This window comes from Callithrix jacchus, chromosome 2 (assembly GCF_049354715.1).
Source record: "Callithrix jacchus isolate 240 chromosome 2, calJac240_pri, whole genome shotgun sequence".
Classification (NCBI taxonomy): Eukaryota; Metazoa; Chordata; class Mammalia; order Primates; family Cebidae; genus Callithrix; species Callithrix jacchus.
The window spans coordinates 10,678,782-10,688,955 of record NC_133503.1 but is presented as its reverse complement, the minus strand read 5'-3'; the positions used below and the strand labels follow the sequence as shown (position 1 = coordinate 10,688,955).

The following is a 10,174-nucleotide window of genomic DNA, read 5'->3' as shown; positions in this document are numbered from 1 at the left end:
ATATTGTATTATGTTAATAAATGACAATTTATTTTCCATTCTACTATTGACAGACATGTGGGTTGTTTCCAGTTTGGAGCTGTTACAAATAATGCTGCTATGAATATTCTAGTATGTATCTTTTGGTGGACATATGAATACATTTTTGTTTTTTGAGATGGAGTTTCGCTCTTGTTGCCCAGGCTGGAGTGCAGTGGTGCAATCTCGGCTCACTACAACCTCCACCTCCCAGGTTCAAGCGATTCTCCTGCCTCAGCCTCCTGAGTAGCTGGGATTACAGGCATGCACTACCACACCTGACTAATTTTTTGTATTTTTAGTAGAGACAGGGTTTGGCCAGGCTGGTCTCAAACTCCTGACCTCAGGTGATCCACTGCCTCAGCCTCCCAAAGTGCTGGGGTTACAGGCGTGAACCACCACGCCTGGTCATAAATACGTTTCTGATGGGTATGTGCCTAGGAGCAGAATTGCTGGATTACAGAGCATGCAGATGTTTAGATGTTTGGTATTAGTCAGTCCTGCCAGTAGTCTTCCACTCCCACCAGCAGTATGACATCCCGTGCACCACATCCCCACTAATATTTGGTGTTTTCCATCTTTTTCCATTATAGCCATTCTGGTGAGTGTGTGAATAGTGGCATATTGTGGTTTAAATTTGCATTTCTCTGAGGACTAATAAAATCAAGTTGCTTTTTATATTCACCATGTGGTTTCCTTCTCGGAAAGTGTTTACGTCTCAGCCATTGTCTTCCTTTTTCTTTTTCTTTTTTGAATGCAGTGGTGCCATCAGAGCTCACTGCAGCCTCCACCTCCTGGCCTCAAGTGATCCTCCCGCCTCAGCCTTTCATGTAGTTGTGACCATAGACACCTGCCACCACACCTGGCTATTTTATTTTTTTAAAAAAACAGAGACGGGGTCTTGCTATGTTGGCCAGGTTGATCTTGAACTCCTGGCCTCAAGCAATCATCCTGCCTTGGCCTCCCAAAGTGCCAGGATTATAGGTATGAGCCACTGTGCCCAGCCCCAGCTAATTAAAAAAAAAAAAAAAATTCTGGGTGGTGTGGTGGCTCATGCCTGTAATCCCAGCACTTTGGGAGACTGAGGTGGGTGAATTACCTGAGCTTGGGAGTTCGAGACCAGCCTGGCCAACATCGTGAAACCCCGTCTCTACTAAAAATACAAAACTTATCCAGGCATGGTGGTGTGCACCTGTAATCTCAGCTACTTGGAAAGCTGAGGCAGGAGAATCGCTTGAACCCAGGAGGCGGAGATTGCAGTGAGCTGAGATTGCAACATTGCACTCCAGCCTGGGCGACAGAGTGAGACTCCACCTCAGAAAAAGAGAGACAGTGTGAACTAATTTGGAAAAGGGGTTTTGCAGAGCTAATTAGTGAAGAGGGGGACATGCTGGATTAGAGTGGGCTCTGAATCCAGTATGTCTTTTTAAGAAGGCCATGTAGGGTGGTGGCCCACCACTGTAATCCCAGCACTTTGGGAGGTGGAAGGATGGCTTCCGCCGCTGCACTCCAGCCTGGGTGACAGAGCAAGACTCAATCTCAAATGAAAAAAAAAAAATTAAAGAAAGGAAAGTTCAGCCTAAAAAATAGAACATCCTTGGTCAGGCACAGTGGCTCACGCCTGTAATTCCAGCACTTTGGGAGGCCGAGGCAGGTGGATCATCTGAGGTCAGGAGTTCAAGACCGGCCTGAACTACATGGAGAAACCCCCATCTCTACAAAAACACAAAAATTAGCCAGGCATGATGGCGGGTGCCTAATCCCAGCTACTCAGGAGGCTGGAGTGGAAGAATCACTTGAACCCAGGAGGTGGAGATTGCAGTGAGCTGAGATCGTGCCACTGCACTGCAGCCTGGGCAACAGAGCGAGACTCTCTCAAAAAAAAAAAAAGAGCTCTCTCAAGTGCCCCCAGCCAGCCCTGGCCCTGCCAGTGTGACCCCGAGAAGATGGAGTGGCACATGCCTGGACCACTGTTTTTAAATATTCATCGTCGAGGTCGGGCTACTTCATGCTCACATCTTGAGACCAGCCAGATCTCCACCCAGAAATAAGCAATGCTTAGAAAGCACACAAAACTTTGCCCAAGAGCCAGAAACTTATCTGCAACAACCAGTTGTGCTATAAATGAACTTCGTTCAGTTCACTGGAATATTACCTAATTTCCTCTGCTTTTGTTTTTTAAACAAGGAAGTGTTGACTCAGCCAACAGCACTGGGAATGGGCCTCCCTGTGGTCTGCCTGCCCCTGCTCTTCTCCCAAATCCTCTTGCTTTTTTGTCCCTGTTGATGGAATTCGATAAAGGGATCTCTGCCATCTGTCAGGGACCAGCTGTGCTGTCTCAGAAGAGCCCCTCCTGGCAGGCTGACCCCCGTTCCCCTCTGATGGCTCTGCAGCTGCACTCCTGAACCCTCACCTAAGTGCCACATCAAGGCTGCCAGACCTGCAGTTAAGCAAAGCCTGATTATAGCTGTCCGGGCAGCTCGAGGGAGGACAGGGAAAACATACGTTGGTTATCCATACTTGTGAATTCCCGTTTGGCACATATCTGTTAAAAATCCTGGTTTCTGTCTTTTTTTTTTAAAGACCGCCACCACAAAAGTCACAGAATGAGGTGCTGTAGGTCTGTTACAAGTTAACAATCTCTCTGTGTGCCTGTTACCAGTGGATGGATTACCTCAGTCCTAAGACTCCTTATGTTCCCCCGTCACCCCATATAAACCGTTCGTTTTGTAAGCTCAGGGCTGCCTCTTCTTATTGTTACGGAGCAGCCCGGCAGGTTAATAGACCTTGCTTGCCTGACTATGGGTCTATTCTCCTTTCTAAGGGCTACCCTTGCATTCATTATTGGTGCCGAAACCCAGGATGGGTAGGCTCCGGCTGGGTGTCCTTAAGGGACTCTTTCACCCTTTCTCTCTCTTTCCCTCCCTCTTCTATCACTTCTCTCCTGGCCATCCTCCCCTTCCCCGAAACTGCTGAAGACCCAGAGAATCTGCCAGATTCTCCCATTGCTGGCGACCGCATCCACCATCAGAGCTTCCCCCAGGGTGAGTAAGAGAGACTGTTGCCGTTTCCTGGAACCCTTGACCGTTCCTGCCTTCCCGAAAGTCCCAGCGCTGGGCCAAGGGCTTCCTCCGGCCTCCGGGCCTCCAGTTCCTCCATTTCAGGGACCCCAGACTTGGTGGCTACGTCCCGTATCCCGGACAGGGCCCGTGGGACAGGGGACACCTTCTCCCACCATCCCGGTCAATCAGCAGTCTCTTCTTCCTCCCCGGCCCCCGCCCCATTCCCTATGGGAGCCCGTCACTCTGCCCCTTCCAAAGCTACCCCCCTTGGTGTCTCCTGTGTAATCTCAATGCTCTCAGCCTCCGTTCAGAAGTCCATCTGAACAGGCTTGTCTTTTACCGTAATACCATTTGGCCTCAGTACCAATTACACAATGGTTCGCAATGGCCTGAAAGTGGCACCTTCGATGTCAATGTACTTAGACATTTAGACAACGTTGGCCACCGCAGTGGGAAATGGTCTGAGATCCTTATGTTCAGGCTTTCTTCACTCCTCATAGCCATCCTTGGCTCTGCCGGTCCTGCCCTACTTTCCAGATCCTCCTGGCTCGCTCCAAACACTACTCTCTTCCCCATGGCTCTGGCTGACAACCCTCCTGCCACACTCCCCACAGCCCCAGCCGATGACTCCTCTTCCTCTTACCTGCTGATTTTCCTCCTCCTCGACCGAATCATGATCCCCCACCGTCCATCCCCAGTCCAGCCCTCCCCTTTCCCCCATCCTCCAACTCCTCTCCCTCTCCAGCCCTTACCCATTTGGAGCCCAACATGCCCAGCAACCCGCTCCGTTGCTTCCCCTGAGCAGGTAGAAGGGGCTGAAGGAATTCTCCGTGTCCACCTCCCCTTCTCCCTCCCCGATCTCTCCCAGACTGAAAAGCGTCTTCAGTCCTTCTCCTCTGATCCCGATACTTCTATCAAAAGAAAACCTAAAGCCAACCGGGTGCAGTGGCTCATGCCTGTAATCCCAGCACTTAGGGAGGGTGAGTTTGCTTGAGTCTCGGGCAGATTGCTTGAGTCCAGGAGTTCAAGACAAGCCTGGGCAACATGGTGAAACCCTGTCTTCTACAAAAAAACAAATTAGGTGTGGTGGTGTGTGTCTGTAGTCCCAGCCACTTGGGAGGCTGAGGTGGGAAATGGGCCTGGGAGGTGGAGGTTGTAGTGAGCTTTGCTCACACCACTGTGCTCCAGCCTGGGCAACAGAGTGAGACCCCACCTCAGAAGCTAATAGAAAGAAAGATTAGTGGGGTTAGAAAAGCTCTGTCAGGCACAGCATCAGCCAAAGAACGTGGAGGTGGTGGGAGTGATGCCAGGCAAGGGAGAGTTTCAGAGGTGTCATTAGCTACATCAGCTTGCTGTGGAGCCGTGAGACCTCCCACCCACAGCGCTGGGAGTGTAAAAAAAAAAAAAGAATTTAAACATCTCACCCAGTCTTACGAACTCACGTGGCATGATCTCTATTTTATCTTCTCTCCTGCCCTCCTTCTGGAAGAGAAGGAAAGAGTGTAGCTCACAGCCCAGGCACATGCCGACGATCTTCATTGGCGAGACCCTACTAAGCCCGTCGGAGCCGCTGGCGTCACCTGGGAAGAGCCTTCCTGGGAGCACCAACCCACAGACCCCGTAACCACATGATTACTCACCTTACTGCAGGCCTTAACAAGGCTGCCCATACGGAGGTAAATTTCGAAAAACTTTAAGAAATTTCCCAAAAGGCAGATGAAAATCATGCCCAATTCCTTTCCCACCTTACAGAGGCTCTCCAAAAACATACTCGTGTCAACCCTGCTTCCCAAGAAGGAACTATTGTTCTTTTTCTTTACTTTTCTTTTTGTTGAGACAGAGTTTCTCTCCGTCACCAGGCACCAGGCTGGAGTGCAGTGGCGCAATCTCGGCTCGGCTCACTGCCGCCTCCGCCTCCCGGGTTCAAGCAATTCTCCTGCCTCAGCTTCCCGAGTAGCTGGGACTACAGGTGCGTGCCACCATGCCCAGCTAATTTTTGTATTTGTAGTGGAGACAGGGGTTCACCATGTTGACCAGGTTGGTTTCGATCTCTTGACCTCGTGATCCGCACGCCTCGGCCTCCCAAAGTGCTGGGCACGGTGGCCGGCCCTGGAACTATTGTTCTTAATACCCATTTTATTTCCCAATCTGCCTCCGACATCTGGCGCAAACTTAAAAAGGCTGAAGATGGCCCTCAAACCCCACAGTAAGACCTCCTTAACCCGGCTTTCAAAGTCTTCCGTAACAGGGGTGAGCAGAGTAAACCAGATAAAGCCCCAAGAGATCGTGCTAAACACCAGCTTCTAGCTGCGGCTATCCCTCAGCCTGGCCATAGCACCAAGGACGCAAAAGACCCAACAGCAGTGGCCCTCCCGGGCCTTGCTTTAAGTGTGGCAAAGAAGGCCACTGGGCGCGGGCATGTCCTAATCCGAGAGTGCCAAAGAGCCCCCGCCCCATCTGCCGGCAGAGAGGCCTCTGGAAGTCTGACTACAGATGGACAGAAAAGCCTGCACCTCAGAGCCACCACCCACTCAGCAAGATGGAAAGTGAAGACTGGCACTCCCGCAGCTGCTCGGCCTAGCCCCCAGCCGCATCTGCCATCACAGCATCGGAGCCCAGGGTAACTCTCCCAGCAGCAGGTAAGCCCATCTCTTTTTTAATTGATACCGGGGCCACGTACCCGGTTTTGCCTGAATTCTCAGGACCCACTCATCCCTCTCAAGTCTCCGTTGTGGGGGTTGGAGGACTCATCTCGCGCCCCTGGGCCATTAGACCTCTTACTTGTTCCCTATTTCATGCTGATTTTTTCTCACACTCTTTCCTTATCCTGCCTCCTGACCCTACCCCCATTCTAGGCAGAGACCTCCTAACCCAATTCAAAGCTTCCCTCACCTTTTTCTGTTCCCCACAACCAGATTCTGTCCTGCTCCTCTCTGCCACCACGCCAGCCCCCGACCCATCCCCAAGATATACTGTTGAGGACACCAAACAGGGTCAGATAAGGTCTCAAGAGGAAACAGAAAGGCTGACGAGGCCCAAGAAATGCTTCCCTTTCTTCTGCCTCTGGCCCCCTCCTCCTCATCCCTCCGACAGTCCAACCCCAATATTCCCCCACTGAAAAAGCTTCACTGTTACAAGGGGCCTCCTTCCAGGGGAACTGAATAGTCAGAGATCAAAAACTCATCCTCCCCCAAGCACAAACCAAAGAAATCCCGACATCGCTTCACCAGTCCTTCCATACCAGTGCCCCCTGTACCTACTCCTTCGCCCTTATTTCTCTTCCCCCATCTATTCACCTCACTAAAGACATAACCTCCCACTGTCATACATGCTCTGTCACTTCCTCCCAGGGGCCCTCCCCTCCGACCCCTACACATCAGCGAAGAGGAACACTCCCAGGGGAAGGCTGGCAAATACACTTTACCCACATGCCCCCTGTTAAAAGGACTGTTTCAGCCGGGCACGGTGGCTCACTCCTGCAATCCCAGCACTTTGGGAGTCTGAGGTGGGTGGATCACGAGGTCAAGAGATCAAGACCATCCTGGTCAACATGGCAAAATCCTGTCTCTACTAAAAATACAAAAAATTAGCTGGGCATGGTGGCGCAGCCTGTAGTCCCAGCTACTCAGGAGGCTGAGGCAGGAGAATTGCCTGAACCCAGGAGGCGGAGGTTGCGGTGAGCCGAGATCGCGCCATTGCACTCCAGCCTGGGTAACAAGAGCGAAACTCCGTCTCAAAAAAAAAAAAAAGCCATAAGTCTTTTTTTTCAGGGACTCCCCAAGTCCCTGAAGAGACCTAAATGCCTGCCCCTGCCTCTGCTGCCCCTTTACCCACTCTCTCTGCTCTGTCTGTGAAGATATCTCCTGGTTTTACCCCCATGCTCCCTCTCTTGACTCTCTTTTGGGGTGGACAAATGACCTGCTTTTCCAAGGCACTCTGTGTGACCTCTCCCAGATGACGCGCAGCTGTTCACCTTTCTGCTCACTCTGTGTTTATTTCTGCAGCTCCTTTGGCTGCCCTGCAGCCCCGCAGCCCCCCTTCCTATCACCCCAACCAAAGCTCTACAAAGCCCTGAGCTTAACCCATTCACCACTGAATCGATCCAACCCGACCCAGCAAGGGACTGCTGGCTGTGCCTCTCCCTGTCAGCTCTGCATAAACTGCCGCTCCTGCCCCTGCAGAAACCTGGGTTTCTACCAAGTTAACCCATCACCCCCAATATGAAGGTAAATCCTCCCCCAGCCCTTAGACATGAGTCATTAGCCAGGTTTCCCATCTCGGAAACAACAAAAAATCCTCTCACAGGACGTGCAGTACAGCTGCTGCGTGCCTCTATTTCCAATCGCCCAATACACAGACCGTGGAACAAGCCCACACGCGGCCCCATCACCAGGAATGCAGACTTAGCTCTCCAGGTCCCCATGAGCTCTCACTGCCATCTGTCCTCAGGTCTACCTCTGGGCACCTACTGCCCCATCATGCAACTCCACCGTACAGCTTCAGGCCCCAGCCGACTATCAGAACTTTAGTCTCCCGAGCCGCTCCATGTAGGCGGGCTGTCCGCTTTTCAGGACCCCCGACGACGATCAGGATTCTGCCATGCACAGCAGGCTCCGCTGCCTGACTCCACACCCATGGAGCCCTTGCTGCGCGGCCCCCACCCTGAAGAGCGCCTCCTGATACCCACATGCAACCACTCTTCTGGATGGATCCTGGTAGATACAAAACGATTCTTTCTTCAGCGGGAAAACAAAACACAGGGAGCCACTCGACTTTCCCCATTCCCCCCTTTTCAGCCGCCCAGGGGGCTGCCCTAGCTGGTACCCCAGGAGCGTGGGAGAGTGACAAGAAACTCACACACCTTTTTAACAACCACAGCCAGTTCTGTGTGCCCGCCAAGGCATGGTTTTCATGTGTGGGGCCTCGGCTTACCTCTGCCCGATGCTGGTTGGACTGGCACCTGCACCCTCATCTTTCTAAGCACCAAAACAGACATTGCTCCAGGGAACCAAACCTACCAGTTCCCGTCAAAGCTAGCGCCAAGCCCTGCGGCCAATGCCCCTGCTCATAGGACTTGGAATTCCTGCAGCCACAGGAGCAGGGATGGCAGTGCTGTCCACTTCCCTGTCCCGCTCTCACACCCTCTCCAGAGACCTGCCAGCCAGAGCAGAATCCACTCTTACTCTTCAGTCCCAAACAGACTCTCTAGCAGCAGTTACACTCCCACACCGTCGGGGTTCAGACCTGCTCACTGCGGAGAAAGGAGGACTGTGCACCTTTTTAGGGGAAGAATGCTGTTTCCACACTAACCAGTCGGGACTAGTACGGATGCCACTCGACGGTTAAATGACAAAGCTTCTGAAACCAGGCAGCGCCTCTGACTCCTGGGCTAATCTTTGGAGCTGGGCACCCGGGCTCCTCCCACTCGCTGGACCTCTTGTTTCTATTCTTCTCCTTCAAGCAGTTGCCCCTGCCTCTTAGGACTTCTCACCCAGTCCTTACAGGACCGTGTTAAAGCTTTCACCCATGGAACAATACAAGATACGACGCAGCTTCAAGAATATCAACAGTTTCAGGAACGACAGTCCCTGCGATCTGGCCCCAGTCCCATACGTCGCCCCTATCCAGCAAGAAGCAGCCAGTTGACACTGGCACTCCTGCTCTATTACCTATCAAGAGGCTGGAGTGTCAGGGACCAGCTGTGCTGTCTCAGAAAGCCCCCTCCTGGCAGGCTGACCCCCATTCCCCTCTGATGGCTCTGCAGCTGCACTCCTGAACCCCTACCTAGGTGCCACATCAAGGCTGCCAGACCTGTGGCCATTAAGCAAAGCCTGATTACAGCTGTCCGGACAGCTCGAGGGAGGACAGGGAAAACATGTTGGTTATCCATACTTGTGATTCCTGTTTGACACATATCTGTAAAAGGTCCTGGTTTCTGACTTTTTTCTAAAGAGACTGCCGCCGCAGAAGTCACAGGGTGGTGCACTGTAGATCTGTTCCAAGTTAAGGAACTGTCTCTGTGCCCGTTACCAGCGGATAGATTGCCTCAGTGCTAAGACCCCGTATGCCCCTCTCACCCCATATACACCACTTGTTTTATAAGCTCAGGGCTGCCTCCTCTAATTGTTACGGCGCGGCCCGCAGGTTAATAAACTTGCTTGCCTGACTTTGGGTCTGTTCTCCTTTCTCTAGGCTACCCTTACACCATCAGTCACTTGTTTTCTTTTTTTTTGAGATGGAATCTTGTCATCCAGGCTGGAGTGCAGTGGGGTGATCTCGGCTAGTTGCAAACTCCGCCTCCTGGGTTCAGGTAATTCTCCTGTCTCAGCCTCCTGAATAGCTGGGATTACAGACGCACGTCACCACGCCCAGCTGACTTTTGTATTCTTAGGAGAGACAGGGTTTCACCCTGTTGGGCAGGCTGGTCTTGAACTCCTGACCTCAGGTGATCCACCTGCCTCAGCCACCCAAAATGTTGGGATTACAGGCGTGAGTCACCGTGCCCAGCCAACATGCACTTTTTATTTTATTTTATTTTTATTTATTTATTTATTAAAGATGGGGTTTCACCATCATGGCCAGGCTGGTCTTGAACTCCTGACCTCAGGTGATCCACCCACCTCAGCCTCCCAAAGTGCTAGGATTACAGGCATGAGCCACAGCACCCAGCTTTTTAATTTTTTTATTAAGATGGGGAATGTAAGGGTTATTTCTCTTGTAAGGTTGATTGCTGAGTTTAAAATGAGGAAACTGAGGCCAGCACAAGAAAAGTAAACGCCAATTCATTTAACTCCCAGATGAGGTTCTGTGGTCCAGGGAAAGGGGCCAGAGAAGTCACGCCTGACTCCTCTGGGGCGTGGGGTTCTATAGGGAGGGAAGGCGTTCTGATTGGCTGTGGAGAAACAGGACGTGGACGGGGCAAGCTGCTATTGGTAGGTAGGCGGGATTTCCAGTGAGCGGGCTGTGCTATTGGGCAGGTTTTGGCGGGGCTTCTTTTAAATATTGGCGGGGTTTTCCAACGGGGTCCTAAGTGCCCAGTGCAGAGTTTAGTGTTGAGTGCAGGCTCTGGTGCGGAGTGCAGATTCTGGTGACTT

General features: G+C 51.9%; 1 long non-coding RNA gene across 2 annotated transcripts; it reads left to right on the top strand.

Moving 5' to 3' along the window:
- Nucleotides 1–4,214: 4,214 nt before the first annotated feature.
- LOC128930101 (uncharacterized) lies at nt 4,215–9,564 on the top strand. 2 transcript variants are annotated; one of them, XR_013529016.1, is made up of 4 exons: nt 4,215–4,756; nt 4,940–5,049; nt 5,548–5,719; nt 7,530–9,564. It is a non-coding gene; the product is annotated as an uncharacterized LOC128930101 (long non-coding RNA). The 2 variants fall into 2 exon arrangements; XR_008477716.2 differs by having other exon boundaries at nt 4,215–5,049.
- The last annotated feature ends 610 nt before the right edge of the window (nt 9,565–10,174 follow it).